The 18,440-nt window shown below is 44.5% G+C and overlaps 1 protein-coding gene across 1 annotated transcript in view; it reads left to right on the top strand.

Annotated features, from left to right (window-relative positions):
* Positions 1-6,791: 6,791 nt before the first annotated feature.
* KATNBL1 (katanin regulatory subunit B1 like 1) overlaps positions 6,792-18,440 on the top strand; it is a 29,213-nt gene continuing 17,564 nt past the window's right edge. Inside the window, exon 1 of the mRNA XM_066635953.1 lies at positions 6,792-6,899. The gene's annotated coding sequence lies outside the window, so the exon portion shown is untranslated. The remainder of the gene's footprint in view (positions 6,900-18,440) is intronic.

Here is an 18,440-nt window from a genome sequence, read left to right as displayed (position 1 = left end):
ACATAATGGGACTTACTTTTGAGTAAATATTCATAGGGTTGTGCTGTTACAGCCCAATCCTGTCCAGTTTTCCAGTGCCGGTGCTGCTGTACCAATGGGGCATGCACTGCATCCTGTGGTAGAGGGGCAGACATAGAGACCTCCTCAAGCTAAGGGAACATTTTTTCCCTTACCTTGGGGCTGCATGATGGCAGCACCGATGCTGCAAAGTTGGATAGGATTGGGCTGCCAGTTGGCTCATCAGCAAATTTCCCAAGTCCGACGAATTTGACAAGCAGATTGGCCAGAAACCAATGGCAGTTCCTACCATCAATGGCTAATAAGTACAGCATAATTTGCATATTAGAAGGAAATACTGAACTTAATGAGACATTACTAGTAAGTGTATTTAGACTTAACAGTCTAAATACAGCCTTAAGTTTAATGCAGCTTTAACTGTAATGGAACATGAGGCACTACTGCAAAGGGAATCATGAACTTAACAAATTAACAGCACAATCCTATTTGGGATTGAGTTGTCCTGTGCAGTCATTTCCAACAGTGGAATAGTTCCACCATCATAAAATGGCTGCTGATAGAGTGCTCATTACTCCACTGGTGGCCATTTTGGGATGCTGCCACAAGAGGCAGCCGCACTCATCTGTTGGTGGACTTCCCTGAACCTTCCAGAGCAAGTAAGGAAGTGGTGGGAGCAAGGAAGGGTGAAATTGGGCAAGGATGGGGGGAGGGTGGGGAAGCTGCTGGAGGGGGTGGATCTGCAAGTGATAGGGTGTGCCACATCCCCTCTTTTTCTAGCCTCCCCGCCCCATTTCTTTCCTTGGAATTGCAGCAGCAAAATCACTAGCAAAAGTCCAAGGAGACCCATTGTGGAGCAGGAGATTTACAGAGGGATAAAGGGATTTAAATCCCCTTTTTCTTCCAAAGCTTTCCCCACCCACCCACTGGATACAGTATGCTTGCTCCTTTTCACGTGGCTGCACCAGCAATGGAAGGATAGAATTGGGCTGTTAGAGAAGAGGCATATTTCTGACTATCATCCTGACCACAGAGGATAAGAAGAGTTTTGTGCACATCTTGCTTAGAGACTTTAAGGGCCCAATCCTATCCAATTTTCCAGTGCCGGTGCAGCCATGCCAATGGGGCATGCACTGCATCTTGTGGTGGGGCAGCACTCTGAGGCCTCCTTAAGGTATGGGAACGTTTGTTCTTTTACCTTGGGGCTGCATTGTGTCTGCACCGGTGCTGGAAAATTGTATAGGACTGGGCCCTAAATTGTCAGAACGTTAAAAACCCTGCTAGACCAGATAAAACATTCATCTTCGAGTTCAACATTCTGTTTTCCACAGTACCCAACCAGATGAAGGCAACAGTACCTTCTCCACTATTGTCCCTCCTTTGCAGCTAATATTCAGTAGTGCCAATAAAGGTTCTATTTAGCCAGCGTAGTTTATAGCCATTGACAGATCAGCCCTCCATGAATCGTACAATTGCATTTTAAAAGCCATCTAGTGGCTATTTCACCTTATGGCAGCAGCAACTTCCATAAATTATGTCTTCTGTGAAGCTATACTTCTTTCATATCTGCCCTGAATCTATTGCTAATCAATTTATTGGAGGATCTCAAATTCTAGTTGTTATTGGAAAGGGACAAAAAGTGAATGTATGCCCATTCTCTCCACACCGTGCATAATTTTTGACGTTTTTAACACGGTCTCCATATGTCATTTTCTAAGTTTAAAAGTCTGCAGCACATTCCTCAGGGGGGTAATGATCCTAATTCTTTCTCATTTTTGTCACCCTTTCTGCATCTCTTTCAGTAGATTTTTGAGAGGAGGTAACCATAACATTATTCCAGAAATGTGCTCACCATACATCTATATTGAAGTATTATGACACCGCCCATCTTATTTTCAGTCTTCCCCTAATCATAAATAAAGTTATGAATCCCTAATCATAAATAGAATTTGCATTTTCACTGCTGCTACACACTCAGGCTACAATCCTATCCACACTTTCCTGGGAGTAAACCCCATTGACTATCATGGAACTTACTTCTGAGTTGACATGCATAGGATTGGGCTCTCAGTTGACACTGAACTATCTACCACAACTCCAAGATCTTTTTTTCCTAGTTAGTCACCACAAATTCAGACCAAATCTGTATACAGGTTGAGCATCTCTAATCCACAAACCCAAAATCCAAAATTGAGCAGCTGCTGAGATAGGGACGCTTTTGCTTTCTGATGGTTCAATATACACAAACTTTGTCACATGCACAAAATTAGTAAAAATGTATAAAATTACCTTCCTGCTATATGTATAAGGTGCATATATGAAATATAGATGAATTTCATGTTTAGACTTGGGGCCTATCCCCAAAATATCTCATTATGCATATGCAAATATTCCAATATTAAAAAAATCCTAAATCCAAAAAAATTCTGGGCCCAAACATTTCGGATAAGGGATATTAAATCTGTAAAAGCAAAATGTGGGAGTTTTGCCAAATGTACATCACTGAGGGCACAAACTTAACCAGGTCTACTCAGAAATAAGTCCAATGTTCAGTGGAGCTTACTCTCAGGAAGGTGTGGTTAGGATTGCAGCCTGTGTTAACTTATTTAGATTGAACCCCATTTGCTGTCTTGTTGCTGGTTCCTTTGTCATCTTCCTGGGATCTTGGTCCCTGGTTGATCTCTTCCATGCTCCTGTGGTTTCCTGATTTTAAGCCTTCAGTAGTTGGGTCCTCAAGTAACGCATTTCGAGGAAACCATTCTATCAGGTTCTGTACCAATTTTCAGTATAGGATATCTGGATATTTACATTTGGTGTGGTTTCCATTCAGAAATGCAGAATCTGGGAACAATCAAGTTTTCAGGATGTTTACAATTACCGAAGTATTTCAGACACAACCACTGAATCATCGTCATCTCACAACACCGCATAGCAACACGATGATGAGAGATGTGTTACCTTACCCTGCAACGTGCAAGTGCAAGATCTGATGATTGCCACACTCTCAGAGCAACAGCATGACTTCTATGCATCACCACAATGCACCTTGAATAATTAAACTGCCCTCAAGAATGGCTGTAAAATCCTTCCAGCAATCATATGCGCAATTACTAGAGAGGAAATCCCACTGAATTCAATGGGATTTACTTCTGGGTAATCACACACAAGCTTGGGCTGTCTGATCAGTGAGAAGGAAAGAACAAGAACCAGTGCATTTTGAAGCTTCAGTTTCATAAAAGGAGGGAGGTTGAAAATAAGATGATACTTCCCTGGGATTAAGTTCCACTGAATGTAATGGAACATACTTCTGAGTAAACATGCATAAGGTTGTACTGGAGATAACTACCACTTACAAAGCAATCCTATGCATGTCTACTAAGAATTAAACTCCATTGAGTTCAATGGGATCTAATCTCATGCAGGTATTATATTACAGATTTAGTGTGTTCTGATGACATTTTTTTTAATCAAAAAAACCTCAAAGACAAGGGCGCTGCTGTATCTGCTTTGAAATTTTTCTGATACCTCAAAGAAATTGTGCTGTTCATAATTTGGGGGTAGGTGGGTCATGAAGAGTACCACAGTGGGGTAATTATTGGATGGTTAACACATAAGAACATAATAGAACAGCCCCAATGGATCAGGCCATAGGCCCATCTAGTCCAGCTTCCTGTATCTCACAGCCCCACCAAATGCCCCAGGGAGCACACCAGATAACAAGAGACCTGCATCCTGGTGCCCTCCCTTGCATCTGGCATTCTGACATAGCCCATTTCTAAAATCAAGAGGTTGCACATACACATCATGGCTTGTACCACGTAATGGATTCTTCCTCCAGAAACTTGTCCAATCCCCTTTTAAAGGCATCCAGGCTAGATGCAGTCACCACATCCTGTGGCAAGGAGTTCCACAGACCAACCACATGCTGAGCAAAGAAATATTTTCTTTTGTCGGTCCTAACACTCCCAACACTCAATTTTAGTGGATGTCCCCTGGTTCTGGTCTTATGTGAGAGTGTAAAGAGCATCTCTCTATCCACTTTATCCTTCCCATGCATAATTTTGTATGTCTCAATCATGTCCCCCCTTAAGTGTCTTTTGTCTAGGCTGAAGAGGCCCAAACACCATACCCTTTCCCCATTGTTCGTCTATGTGTTTTGAGATTCTATCTTTGATGAGGCATTCCACCATCTTACCTGGTATAGATGTTAGGCTGACCGGCCTATAGTTTCCCGGGTCCCCCCTCTTTCCCTTTTTAAAGATTGATATGACATTTGCTATCCTCCAATCCTCTGGCACCGTGGCCGTTTTGAGGGACAAATTTCATATTTTAGTCAAGAGATCAGCAACTTCATTCTTCAATTCCTTAATAACTCTTGGGTGGATGCCATCCGGGCCCAGTGACTTATTGATCTTAAATTTATCAATGAGGTCTGAAACATCTTCTTTAACCTCTATCTGACCTAATTCCTTGGTCAGGAGGGGTCGTTCGGGCAGCGGTATCTGCCCGAGGTCTTCTGCCGTGAAGACAGATGCAAAGAACTCATTCAATTTCTCTGCCATCTCTAAGTCTCCTTTTATCTCCCCTTTCCCTCCCTCACCATCCAGAGGGCCAACCGCTTCTCTGGCGGGTTTCCTGCTTCTAACATATTTGAAGCTTTTATTATTCCCCTTAATGCTGCTAGCCATGTGTTCCTCATATTCTCTCTTGGCCCTCCCATATCACCTTCTTACATTTCTTTTTCCACAGTTTATGTTCCTTTTTATTCTCCTCACTAGGGCAAGACTTCCATTTACAGATGGAAGCTTCCTTGCCCTTTACGGCCTCTCTAACTTGGCTCGTTAGCCATGCGGGCACCCTCCTGGACTTAGCTGAGCCCTTCTTCCTTTGTGGTATACACTTCCGCTGGGCCTCTATTACTCTATTATTGGGCCTCTATTGATTTGGGCAACCTCCATGCACTCTGTAGAGACTGGACTCCTTTTACCTTTCCTTTCAACCTCCTTCTAACCAGCCTCCTCATTTGAGGGAAGTCCGCTCACACAAGCCTACACACATTTTGTTGCCTTAAAAGTTAGACCACTTCTTGAATATATTTGGAGTGCTGAATCCAAAAATGGCATTGGTTTTGCCCAATTGGCTTGACTTTGGGAGGTATGGCATCGGTTTTGCCCAATCGGCTCTAGTTGGGGGGATAGTACAGCATAGCCACCTTTTATGCTGATTCCAGCAGCTTCCTCATGAGGAATCCAACACCATGGCTTCCTCAGGAAGAAGCTGTTTGAATCAGCATATAAGGTGGCTATGCCATACCCCAGTGTTTCTCAACATTTGTTTTCCACTGTACCACTTCGCAAGCTCTACCTATTGGAAGTACCACCAGAAGTAAATGGCGATGATGTCACTGACAGTTACTTCTGGTTTGGGAGGTCATGTGCAATGAGATGAACACCAGTAAGAGGCTCAGGATGGACAGAAGAGCTTTTTTGAGCTTGCCAAAAGTGCATGCCAGAGCTCTGCCCACTGAGGACCCAATCCTATCCAATTTTCCAGTGCCGGTGCAGCTGTTCCAATGGGGCATGCACTGCATCCTTTGGTGACGAGCCAGTCACAGAGGCATCCTCAAGACATGGGAACTTTTGTTCCCTTACCTCAGGGCTGCATTGCGGCTGCACCAGTGCTGGAAAATTGGATAGGATTGGGCCCTAAGCCTCCTACTGTTGCTTGTCAATTGCACTGCTTGTCTTGCTTCCTGGTGGCAGAGGTCTGGGGGTCTGGCAAGTACCACCAGACTCCACCTCAAGTACCACTAGTGGTGCTGGTAGCATACCCCGAAAAACTAGAGGCAATCAGGCAAAACATGTCATTCTTCGATTCAGCACCCAAAAAATATCCTAAATTCATTCAAACATTCATGGCAACTAAAAAAAATGATGAGTATGTATGTGTGTATGTGTTTTGTAGGCCTATATACATAATTTGCCTAAGAGGTGAAGCACAGAACAATGTCAAGAAGCAACGTTATGATGTTCTGAGTGCATGTGTGTTTTGTAGGTCTGTGTAATTTGCCACACAAAACTAAGTCAAGAGGAGATGTTGTGTTGTGAGAGTGTGTGTTGTGTAGACATGTTGTGTAATCTGCCTCTGAGGTAAAGCACAAAACGAAGTCAAGACTCAGTGTTGTGGTGTTGTGAGAGTGTGTGTTGTGTAGGCGTGTTGTGTAATCTGCCTCAGAGGTAACATACAAAACAAAGTCAAGAGGCGGTGTTGTGGTGTTGTGAGAGTGTGTGTGTTGTGTAGGCGTGTTGTGTAATCTGCCTCTGAGGTAACATACAAAACGAAGTCAAGAGCCGATGTTGTGGTGTTGTGTGTGTTGTGTAGTCTGCCTCTGAGATGAGGCACAGACTGTCATCTTGGGGTGTTGTGAGCCTGCAGGCCAGGAGGCTGAGAGAACCAGCTGTGCAGGCCAGGCGAGGGAGGGCAGGGCAGGGCAGGGCAGGCACAGAGGGCCAGAACCGCCATCCAGGCTCAGGCGCTGCTCCTCTCCCAGGGCCCAGAGAGCAGCACCTGCTGCCTGGAGGGCGAGTCCGGGGGCAGCGACGCCTGCAACGAGGCCCGACGCCTGCAGAGGGCGCGCCTCGAGGGCTGCCCGGGCTGCGCGTGACGTCAGCGGCCGGGGCGGGGCGTAGGAGAGCGTTTGGGTGGCCCCGCCCACGGACTCCTAGTTCCCAGCATGCAGCGCGGCGGCGCAGTTTGAATGGCGCTGGCGAGGCGCAGTGGGCCCCGGCCGTAGCACTCCCAGGGCCGCCCCGTCTCGTCCGGCGGCGCCACTTGCGGCCGGCCCCGCAGCGCGACCAGCACCGCTGGACCATGAGTGGCAGCAGGTGAGCGGGCGCGGGCCGGCCTGAGGGCCCAGGCCCTCCCCTCACGCGGCGCTTCCCTACCTGCCTGCCCGCCGCAGGCCGGGCTCAGGAGCGCCTTCCCCGGCCCTGCCTCCCCTTCCAGGCGCCCTGGGTGGTGGGTTGCCGGGGAGGCCCTGCGCGCTCCGCTCTGCTCCTCCTGCTAGCAGAGCTGCCTTCCTGGGCGGGGACGGGCTGGCTGGCTGGCTGCCTAGTCACTACCTGCCTGCTGCCTGCCAGCCACCCATTGCCTGGTAGCCTGGTCCCACCCGCACTTTCCCGGGAGTTAGCCCCACTGCCTCTGAGGGGCTCACCTCTGAGTAGGCAGTCATAGGAGTGGGCTCTGGGGCTGCCGTCCTCTCCACACTGTCCTGGGAGTAAGCCCTGCTGAGCCCTATCTACTTATGAGTAGATAGGCATAGGATGGGGCTCCAAGGCTGCAGTCCTATCCACAGCTTCCTGGGTGTAAGCCCCACTGACTCTAGTGGGACTTACCGCTGAGTAGACAGGCATAGGATTGGGCTGTGCATCTGGCTGGGGAAGGAAGGTGGCTGCACCTGTACCGTGGCAGTGGGAGGGCAATCCCAGCAGCAGCAGCAGTGGCTTCCTCCAGGAAAAGCAGCGTGTTTGAAACTGGTTTCCAAAAGGGGTTTGAAACTGGCTTAAGTCATTTCTGCTCAATATTGGATATTTGTTGGCATCCTTCAGTCTCGAAAGACTATGGTGTCACGCTCTGAATGGTGGTTCTGGAACAGAGTGTCCTCTCCAGAGTGCGAAGCCTGGGTAAAGTAGGTATGGAGGATAGGCTGTTACCCATGCAGCAAATCCCCCCCTCTCCACGTCGCTGAAATGGTCCAATGGAAAGGCAGAGGCCAATACGGTTGGTTCCAGCGGTGTCGCAGGAGTTGCCAGAACGTGACTGTTCAGCCATGAACTGCCTCAGGGACTCCGGCTCCGGATTTTGCCTCGAGGTTGACTCCTGAAGCCTTTTCCATAACTGGATGTAGCCACAAGGCAGTGGAGGTTTGGGATCAGAGTTTTCCTTCTCTCAGATGAGCTGCCTTCCCAGGCTAATGAGTCCCATCTACCTGGTGGCTGTTTAGTCGCCTCTTACGACAAGTACAGCCAAACTGAGGGCCTATTCTTATCCCCAGCCCCCAGGGGTAATATACGGATATAATATATTGGATATATGCAACAGTGATCAGTTGTGTACACCTGTGAGCTGGGCAGGAATTGGTTAAAAATGGATTGAATAAGAGGCATTAAAATTCTTAAATATATTTACTCACCTGAGCCTTAAACTTGCGTTTTAATCCAGTGGACTCTTGGTTATACCCAGAAAATAATTACAAAGATTGAAAATTTTTTATTCATCTTTTATATCAGCTATGATGTGATGTGCAAAAAGGAACTCTGTCAACATACTTCAGAGAGCCGCACATCATATGTCCAAGAGCCGCATGTGGCTCACAAGTTATGGTTTGGCACCCTGGTCTGTCACAAATGGCAGCTGGGCCTCTGCTGCACAAAATGTTTGACAGCCCAATCCTATCTACACTTTCCTGGGAGTAAGCCACATTGACTCTAATGGGTCTTACTTCTGAGTAGACAGGCATAGGCTTGGGCTCTAAATCTACTACTCTGTGCCTGTCAGCCAGAGAGTATCATGGCATCAGCCTTTGGGAGTGCACTTTGATAACTTTCTTTTTTTGCAGAGTGTGGTTGTCTGCTGCAATAAGGTTGCTCTGCAATTCTGTACTGTGTATGTCTGACATTATATCATGATGCCCCCTTCCCAAAGAGTTTTTGTAAACCTTATTTGAAAGTATCATGACAAAAACTGGTCCTGGGTGCTATACAGCTGGGCCTCGGAGGCACTGAAATGTTTAAGGCTGCAATAATGTGTGAGTAAGCCCAATTGGACTGAGTGGCAGTGACTTCAGTGAGTGGCAGTGACTTCAGCATAACATGAGTTTGGCCTCTGGGAGTGCACTGTAATACTATGTACAGTACTTTCTTTTTGCAGTGTGGTTGTCTGCTACAATAGAATTGCTCTGCAATTCTGTGTATATCTGATGATGCCCCTGCCAAAAAAAATAAAATGTTTGGTTATTTGTGTAAGTCTCATGTGAAAGCATCATAGCATAAAAGTGGTTCTGAGTGCTCTATTTCTCTGAAGAAGGCTGGCTTAGAGCCTACCACAAGATGTTTGCTGATTCTCCATGAATTTAGAATTAATATTAAGCCAAGTATTCTGCTTCCTTTAACTCTGGACTCTTTGAAGAAATGTCTGTATTGCTTGATTTTTTTTTTTAAAGTGGCCACTGTTTAACATGGGGGATGGCACCATGGAACCCTTGTGCAAAGAATAGTTCTGTTAGTCTGCCAAATGGTCCTTGCCCATCCTGCCTCTCCTTTTCTGATTGGAGGCTCAGATGAGTGGACTGAACCTGGATGAGGGCCTTGTAAAACTTTATATTTGAAAGGTTGATTGTGTCCTGAGGATACCAGCACCCCTGCCCTTATAAGGAGAGGAAAGAGGTGTATAGCCCAAAGCTGTTCTTACAGGCACTTTCTGTTACAACACAATGAACCTGTTTCACATCACCTTAGTCCAACCAGACCCCACCAACTCTCTGATTAAGCACTTAAGAGTATTGTCTTGCCCTAGTTTTCAGTGTGGCTGTCACACATGCTGCTTCAGACCATGGTACTTTAACTTTTGCTTAGAATCTTGTCTTTTTTTCTGTAATGTTTGGGATATTTTTCATTTTATAGTGCACCTCTCCTCCAAGGAGTTCAAGATAGAATCCTTCATTCTCTCCCCCACCATTTATCCTCGCAGCAATCCTAGATGAGTGGTGATCTTGAAAGGTAGTGACTAGTAGTTGTCTTCAGGCAATTAACTTGGAAGGAGTATGACATAATTTTCAACACATTTATAGTAACTTGTTGGGAAATCAGAGGTTGTTCAAAAGAATAGGGACACCTAAGAGCCAAACTGTATGCAGTATTAGAAGATCCATGACCAGATCTCCTGCAGTTTTAAAAACTTCTGAGTGTGGTTTTTTCTGTGTTTTTTCTTAACCTGAATTGCATAAACAGAAGGTACTTCTATTCAAGGGGAGAGATTTTTGCTGGTACTGCCTTGTAGTGAGTCAGAATACTGGTGCATCTAGCTCAGGATTGTCTACACTGACATTTGGGGTCTTCAGGGTTTCACACAGGCATCTTTCCCGCCCCCACCTGCTGATGTGGGGAATTGAACTTGAAACCTTCTGTGTGCAAAGCACATTAAGCTACAGCTCCTCTGAGACTTTGACTCACAGGCCTCCTTTGGAAGGCAGCTGCAGCACAGCTGCTCTCTTCCTTGGAGGCATCTTACAAAATAGTACTGTAATTCTTGATAGGTTGTCTGTGTTAAAAAGGCTGCTCACAGTGCTAAGTAAGACCAGCTTAACATGAACAAATTTCTTTTGTTCACATTTGTCCAAGAGTGACACCAAGTATTTCAGACTGTAGGTCCAGGATTATATTTTGAAATACAGTTTTTCATAACTTAGAAGAAGAAACCAACCTCTATGCATTTATAGTTTTCTTTTAGCTCTTGGCTTCAAAATTAAAGGTCTGTCTACTGCTATTTTCAGCTACTGTATTGAAATCTGCTTGTTTTGAAATGGTATGTAGAGAGTCATCTTTATCTACTTTATCATGCAAGGCCAGCTACTTTTTCTGGCTCGCAGAAGTTGCTTGCTTTAGTGCTTCTCCAGAACCCATATGTGTGCTATGAAGGATAAAGCAATGGGTAAGCAGAGCTTCAGGTAGCTGATAAGGAAGTTCATGGAAGTTGTCCACAAAAAAATGGTGATGGGGGAGAATTTTAATTTGCTTTTTAAGGAGTGCTTTCTTAAATGTTCTTGAAGGTTTTTTCTCTTGGGGTTAAAGTTTATTTTTGAAACTTAATTTTTAAGAATAGAGCTATACATAGTGTAGGTTCCATTCTTAATGTAGTTCCATTCCACAATGTAGGAATGGAACTCTACACAATGCATGTAGGCAACCTTATGGATACTTTTAGTAGTTCATCTTTTATCAAGCATTTACAGGATTGCTAGAAACTGCTCTAGCAGTTGGACAGATGGAAGGGTATATGTGTGCTATTTCAGGTGTCTTTTTCTTATGATTCTTTTTACACAGTTAATAGGTTGTTTCATTGTATGCTGCCTTGCATATGCAAGAGTAAAAAATGGTCATGTTTTCCAAGAAAAAGTGTGTGTGTGCAAAGAAATAAAGTAGGTATGAAAATATCCACTTCCCTGGTTGCCTAGTGGCAGGTTAGAGTTCCCACTTAAGATATTTTAGTAAACTGTAAAGGAGTTTAAAATGTGTAGTGAAGTATTTGTGGGAAAGCAGGTTAGTGAAAATACTTGTAACTTTGATCATCTGTTACAAGGCTAGAGTAGGACATGGTGATGTAGCAATGAAAACGTTTTGAAGTAGTATGTTGGATGTTGTGGGTAGTAGACAACATGGATTTGTCTGATCAGGACTGGCCCAAGATCTCCCAGCATGAGGCAGTATGCAAATGCTGTTACAACCCCAGTTGTTTGGGAAACTGTCTCCTTTGTCCTGCAGGGTGACTTCCATAGCCTCTGCCACTCTTTCCTGTTCCCTGGATTTAAATGGGATGAGGCATGTTGGGAAGCAGTGATGAGTGACCCTATCAGAGACAGAGAAGTGGAGGCAGGCTACAGGATCCCCTTCACACGCACATCAGCCCATCAGCTGAGGCAGCTGCTTCAGCTGGCCTCAAATGGGCCACTACTTAACCATAGTTAGAAGATGTGGATCACCTTGCATGACCCTCCCCTTTCTCTCTCACTTTCATTTTCAGAGCTAGCTATGGTTAGCATTATTGTGCACCAGCATTTTTCACTAATCTTAGTCGGCATCAAACCACAGTTTGCCAACTTACTTCTTACCATGATTTGAGTATGATTTGGTACTATTGAAAACATTAGCCATTAATGTTATGCTAGCTCCAAAAATGAATTTGGGGGAAGGGTGACCATGCAAGTGTGTGGGAAAAGCATATGAGCCTGTTGACTGCTCCTGATTTCCTACCCACAATTAAGGAATTGGGTAACAATATTTCTGCCCCAAGCTAATGTGTATCGCCTCTCTGAAACACTAATAAAGAGTTATTGTTAATAAGGTCCCACCTCCTTTACAAGTCAAACTGGGATTTATCTTCTAAGGACTTCAGTCTTGAAACCAATAAGATGGGCAGAAGGTTCTGGTACCAATCTGCCTTGTTACTGTGTAAATTACTGATGTAATAACTGATGATTTCAGCTGAACTAAGTAGCTTGGCTAGACAACTTTTAATTCACTAATTAAGATGACTAGGATTTTTGTACTGGAAGTGACACGTGCTCAGAGCTTGAGCAGCTCTGACTCTACTTTAATACATCTTTGTCTGTAAGGTCTTCAGGGCATGAGCTGTACCGCCTTGCACGTGGAGTGGTTGGCATTTTTGTAACCACAATTTATATCTCCTCCCCTTGCCCAAAAAATAAACCACCTTGTTTATACAGTTGATGGTATAAGATTGCTTCATAGTACTGTAATTTTTTCACAGCTCTGCTTTAATAAGATCTGTTTTAGATACTAGCACCACATAAGAAAATCAAAACTTTCCTCATCCTGAAAACGGCTATTAGTAATGAGGCTTACAGTTCTACCAGATCACAGTTGCATATCAAACATTTAATAGGAAGACCTATGATGATAACTGTAGTCATGAAAACAAGACTTCAGCTAATTTGTCTCCAACTTTTATTTCTCCAACATGAAAACTATCATAGATGACCTACAGTGCTACTGTAGTCTTATAAAACCCTGCTGCCTGCCTTTATAATTTTGCTTGTATTAAAATTTAAAATGTAATTATTCACTTACAATTGTTTCATAAATTGGAAGAATGAAATTGCAGTGCAGTGCATACCTTGGAATAATGGATAGTGATGCAGTGCTAATTAATATCCATTGAACAACCGGATGGCAAATGAATAAAGTTGAGATCCTAAAGCTATTTAACAAGATTCTAGAAATCTTCACAAAGGTTTCAACTTGTAAAATTTCAGGAATGTGGCACCTTGCTGATGCTTCAAAATTCTTGACTCATTAAATTGGCCTCTCAACATTCAGTTATGTCCAAAGCATTAAAAGTATCGACGTAGCCCCAAAATTCAGGGTGAACTGGATGTAAGGTAAAAAAGACAATTGATTTATGGGCCTGTTTAAGACTATACATCTTAAATGGATGGGAGCGCCTTAATTCATATTTCAAAGCATAAGTAGCTTCTAAGGAGAGGGTAGATGACTGAAAAAGCCTAGTATTGGAAGGTTTGGGTTGAGATGTCTATCCATCCAGCTGTGCAGTCAATCCCCAAAATTTTACACTGCAGATCATGGCTGGAGGAAGTGAGAACTGGCTGGGCAGCAACCTGTACAACCAAGGTTGAGGGCATGTCTACATTTTTGTGTACTTCGTACTGGTTAGGGGTTTGCATTGTTCCAGACCTGCCCATATAAAATTTTTTTCTTCCTCAGTTCCATCAGGATATTTAACAGTTTAATTCTTTTCTTAAAGAAGGGGCATGAAGAGGTTTGGGGGTCTTCTTCAAAAGACCACATGTAGTACTTGGTATTTTTTGTATCCCTAGCAGACTTCCAAGTATCCCCAAACTCTTTCCTTATCCATGCTTGGCCCTGTTTACTTTTGGAAGCAAAGATAAATGGAAAATAGTAACTGACCATTGTCATAAACAAGGAGGAAGCCTATGTGAGTAGTATCCAGAGTTTGTGTTTGTAAAGAAAGAGGGCAAAACAAGCACAATCCTTAGAGTTTAGCCACAGTCTTCCCTGCCTTGCTCTCTCACACTGGTTTTTGTGTGGGTATTTGTGACTTGGTTAGGTCGCCACTTCCGCTATGAAGGAAAGGAAACCAAAGACACCATCTTGAAAATCCTCTGTCCTGTGAACCTCTGAAAAGGGGGTTTCAAAATAGAGCCACAATACACAAGCCAAAACAAAGAGTGGCAAAAACTGAGTGATCTGGGGGAGCATGGTCAACCTCTGGTTCTAAGAACTGTGACCAGGCAGGCAGGGCAATGAAAAGGAGTTTATTTTAAAAGCTAGTTTAAAAAGGTGAAATAAACTATCAAAGTTAAAACAGGACTGGCCAAGATCGGTAACTGGCAAAAAGTTGACATTCAGGATAAGAGTCAATCGGATAAAATAAGGACCCTGAATACTTAATATTCCCAAACATTTTAGCACCGGGACCCACTTTTCAAAACACTATCAGGACTTGCCTAGCTTTACAAGACTTTAAAAACAAAAGTCTCACTTTATTAGCCATTCAAGCCTCTGTTTTTTTTTCCTTTTTGCTATCATGGGGAGGCCACTTTTCGGAGCGTTTGAGCTCCATGTTCATTGGATTGGTGGCCTTGCCTTTGCCTGGCCTTCAATAAGAACATAGGCATGTTTGCCTACCCATGGGTAAATTCACATGTGTGGCTGTTCCACTTTCCATAGGGCTCCATACATTTTCCTTGTCAGCTTGGATGGGGAAGACTTGTTTTTTGGGGCCTGTGTTCATTGGATTAGGACCATTCTGATGATGATGTGTTCCTCTCAGCCTGCCCTTTGAATCGGACTTAGGCACAGTAGCCTAATCACAAGTTAACACTCATGTGCAGCTCAGTTCCACTTTCTACAGGGCTCAATACATTTTCCTTGGCAGCTATCAGCTTGGTTTTATGACCCACCAAATACTGGGTTGTGACCCATAGATTGGGAATTGCTGATTTCACTATTCATGGCTACTTGCACTGTTCAGAAGTGGGGGTTGGGTGGGGGTGGTTCCTGTATTCCTATGAGAAGTGGATAAGATCTTTATTAATGAATGGAGTTCTTCATCAATAATCCAGAGCATGTATGTACCTAGTGTTGCCCAATGCCATAGTGTCGACCAGTTGGATGAGTTAAGATGTCCTGGCCGTGCCTTTACCTAACAAGGTGGGCTTAGCTGCCCAGTTAGTAGGCACATTCCACTCTCAACTGGAGAGTGGACTGCAGTTCTTTATCTGAGGGAAATTCAGTTATGAAGACACTATTCCGCAACACTTGTTTGAGGTGCCATGTGACCCTTCTGTAGTGGCACTGAATTAAGAATGTGATGGTTCCTTTTAGGATACTGAGACATCACAGAACCCTCTGGAGGTGGTTAGAAGTGTCCAAAATTAAAGAGAAATTGAGATTTGGAGCGTCACATCATACAGGAAGGGAAGTTGTTTTTGAGAGAAAATGATTATGTGACCGGTTAATTGCAGTAATAGGATAAAAGAGGATAGGAAATGTCATGCCTATCTTTAAAAAGGGAAAAGGGGGGACCCGGGAAACTATAGGCCGGTCAGCCTAACATCTATACTGGGTAAGATGGTGGAATGCCTCATCAAAGATAGGATCTCAAAACACATAGATGAACAGGCCTTGCTGAGGGAGAATCAGCATGGCTTCTGTAAGGGTAAGTCTTGCCTCACAAACCTTATAGAATTCTTTGAAAAGGTCAGCAGGCATGTGGATGTGGGAGAACCCGTGGACATTATATATCTGGACTTTCAGAAGGCGTTCAACACGGTCCCTCACCAAAGGCTACTGAAAAAACTCCACAGTCTGGGAATTAGAGGACAGGTCCTCTCATGGATTGAGAACTGGTTGAAAGCCAGGAAACAGAGTGGGTGTCAATGGGCAATTTTCACAATGGAGAGAAGTGAAAAGCGGTGTGCCCCAAGGATCTATCCTGGGACCGGTGCTTTTGAACCTCTTCATAAATGACCTGGAGACAGGGTTGAGCAGTGAGGTTGCAAAGTTTGCAGACGACACCAAACTTTTCCGAGTGGTGAAGACCAGAAGTGATTGTGAGGAGCTCCAGAAGGATCTCTCCAAACTGGCAGAATGGACAGCAAAATGGCAGATGCGCTTCAATGTCAGTAAGTGTAAAGTCCTGCACACTGGGGCAAAAAATCAAAACTTTAGATATAGGCTGATGGGTTCTGAGCTGTCTGTGACAGATCAGGAGAGAGATCTTGGGGTGGTGGTGGACAGGTCGATGAAAGTGTCGACCCAATGTGCGGCGGCAGTGAAGAAGGCCAATTCTATGCTTGGGATCATTAGGAAGGGTATTGAGAACAAAACGGCTAATATTATAATGCCGTTGTACAAATCTATGGTAACGCCACACTTGGAGTATTGTGTCCAGTTCTGGTCGCTGCATCTCAAAAAAGACATAGTGGAAATGGAAAAGGTGCAAAAGAAAGCGACTAAGATGATTACGGGGCTGGGGCACCTTCCTTATGAGGAAAGGCTACAGCGTTTGGGCCTCTTCAGCCTAGAAAAGAGACGCCTGAGGGGGGACATGATTGAGACATACAAAATTATGCAGGGGGTGGACAGAGTGGATAGGGAGATGCTCTTTACACTCTCACATAATACCAGAACCAGGGGACATCCACTAAAATTGAGTGTTGGGAGAGTTAGAACAGACAAAAGAAAATATTTCTTTACTCAGCGTGTGGTCGGTCTGTGGAACCCCTTGCCACAGGATGTGGTGATGGCGTCTAGCCTGGACGTCTTTACAAGGGATTGGGCACGTTTCTGGAGGAAAAATCCATTATGGGGTACAAGCCATGATGTGTATGCGCAACCTCCTGATTTTAGAAATGGGTTATGTCAGAATGCCAGAAGCAAGGGAGGGCACCAGGATGAGGTCTCTTGTTATCTGGTGTGCTCCTTGGGGCATTTAGTGGGCCGCTGTGAGATACAGGAAGCTGGACTAGATGGGCCTATGGCCTGATCCTGTAGGGCTGTTCTTATGTTCAGTAGTATGGTCTAACAATAAAATAGGTATTTAACCAAGTTTCACTGGAGTTCTTAGCCATAGTGTGATACATAGGCCTAATGCAGAGGTGAAACTACCTGAGGTCAGTGATTTGAGGGCAAGCAGTCCCTAGAATTGTGCATTCCTCCACCCTATCATATGCCATCCTAAACATGAAATTATACCTTTTGCTCAAGATCAAACTCTGTCATGGCAGAACTGCCTAGTACTGTTATTACTTGTATTATTTTAATTATAAGCCACTTTGCAATCTTGACTTGGCTGAAATCCAGGGTAAAAATGTTTTTTAAAGCCCACAAAATATGCCTGAGTCATAAGATATGCAATAATCCCAGAGATGTCATTATTCTCTTCAGGGCATTGGGAAAGTTGACCATAAATCAACTGATTAAGAGCTCAGTCCTGGGCTCGGCACACCGGCTCACCACCAGCACACTCTCGCAAACATGCCATAAGGTACGTTTGTGGGCCCTACCACTAGGTGAGCGCCAGTGGCAGTCCAGCACTGGCTGGCACAGGACTATTGCCAGGCAGGCACCCAACGTCCATCACTCAGTGGTCACGTGGACCGCCGAGCAGCGAAGAGGCAAGCAGGGGCGTGGGGGGAGGCAGGGAGGTGGGCAGAAGGCAGGGGGAGGCGGGGAGAGGGTGAGACGAGGGCTCACCATCATACATGGAGGCTCTTAATTCACCACCAACTTTTAGGTTGGAGGTGAATAGAGTAGTCCCATTGCGGAACTGCTCTCTTTACCCAGGGGAAGGTGACAAAAGTCCCCTTCTCCCGAGGAGTCACCAGCAACTGCCCGAAGCGCACAGGATATGGTGGCAGCTATTTTCTGCGCCGCCACAGCCGCGTACCCCAACAGTTCAGGATTGGGCTGTCAATCACTTGTCATTATCTTTATAATAAAAATATTTAATCTTTGTTCTGTAAGGTGAAGAAATTTGGTATGGGTGTGTGTAGTCTGCAGCTGTGCTTATTTGGTTAGTCCTGATTTTCAGTATAATAATATGGACTTCAGTTAACACAGGGAAACATTTTTAGTTTCCTACAGTAGATATAGATTGTGCGTTGGTACTGACCCAATCCAACCATATCTAAAGTTGAGAATCTTAGGCTAGTAATTTTGCTGAACTGAAGTCTTAGATGAATATTGGAGTACCTTCTCTCAATTTCTTATGTTATTAGCAAGTTTACACAAGTTATATTTGATTTGTGAACTGCCCTGGAGCCCCCACCAGTTCAGTACATCTGGGTGGAAATAAGAGAAGCAAATAAAAACATCCACAGGGCATAACTTCAGATACAGTCTGTATGTAAAATTAAATCTGCCTAGGCCAATGAGCAGATTTTATTGACAAAGCTGATGTGATTACGGTTCATGGGATGCATTAAAACATTATACCCCTATGGAGATATGGGGGCCTTACAAGTAAGGCAGGCATGTCCTTACATAGAATCATTCTCCAGTACAGTTTCCTGAACGACTTCTTGGGCAGAAAGACAGGGTGTGCAACTTTAAACTAGACTCCAATCCATAGTAAATCTAAATTGA

This window comes from Tiliqua scincoides, chromosome 1 (assembly GCF_035046505.1).
Source record: "Tiliqua scincoides isolate rTilSci1 chromosome 1, rTilSci1.hap2, whole genome shotgun sequence".
Taxonomy (NCBI): domain Eukaryota; kingdom Metazoa; phylum Chordata; class Lepidosauria; order Squamata; family Scincidae; genus Tiliqua; species Tiliqua scincoides.
The sequence above is the reverse complement of the archived record's forward strand: the minus strand, read 5'-3'. Positions and strand labels throughout refer to the sequence as shown.